Source organism: Plasmopara halstedii (genome assembly GCF_900000015.1).
Source record: "Plasmopara halstedii genome assembly, contig: Scaffold_2061, whole genome shotgun sequence".
Lineage (NCBI taxonomy): Eukaryota > Oomycota > Peronosporomycetes > Peronosporales > Peronosporaceae > Plasmopara > Plasmopara halstedii.
The window spans coordinates 2007033-2007794 of record NW_020188969.1 but is presented as its reverse complement, the minus strand read 5'-3'; positions in this window follow the sequence as shown (position 1 = coordinate 2007794).

Genomic DNA, 762 nt, shown 5'->3' with positions numbered 1-762 from the left:
GCATATTCTTTCTGCAGGTCTTGGCTTTCAGCCATCGCATCGCGAACGTGTCGAAGGATACTCAGTCTGGTAGACAAGAAGTCATCGACTTCCTTACGGATGGTGAGAGGGCTGACATCAGCTAGCAGTTCGGCTATTCCCCCCCCACCAAGCCCTAAGCCATGGGATGGCGGCGTCAGCGGGACGCGAGGGTGAACCAGCCCGTTCACGTAGAACGCCGTGCAGCCGGCAGACGAATGCACGGCATTGTTCAGCGCAACCTCTACGAGTGGCAACATGGCGCTTCAGCGCCTCGGCGTCTCAGCGCAGACGCTGCGAAGAACGTCTTCGATGACGCGATTCACCCTTTCTAATTGGCCATCGGTCTGCGGATGGTCCGCTGTTGACATGGCCAGCTTGGTGCCCAGCACCCTGAAGATTGTAGACCAAAACTTCCCAGTGAAGCGCGGGTCTCTATCAGTATGTGCATCCGCCCTGTGGGGCCTGAACAACGTCGTCACAAGACGATAAAATGTTGCTGGTGCATTTAACAGCCCTTGGGGCATCACCAGCCACTCCCAAAGCATGCCGCTCGGGGTGCTCACCGCTGTTAGCGGAATATCACTCGCTCTAATGAGCAATTGGTATATCCATCGACCAAGTCGAGTGCACTGTACTTCGGACATCCCACCATGTTGCTATGAAGAAGAACATCCTTTCTAGGAATCGGCATCTGTGCCGGAATGGTGGCAGCGTTGAGCTTATTGTAATCATGAACATACT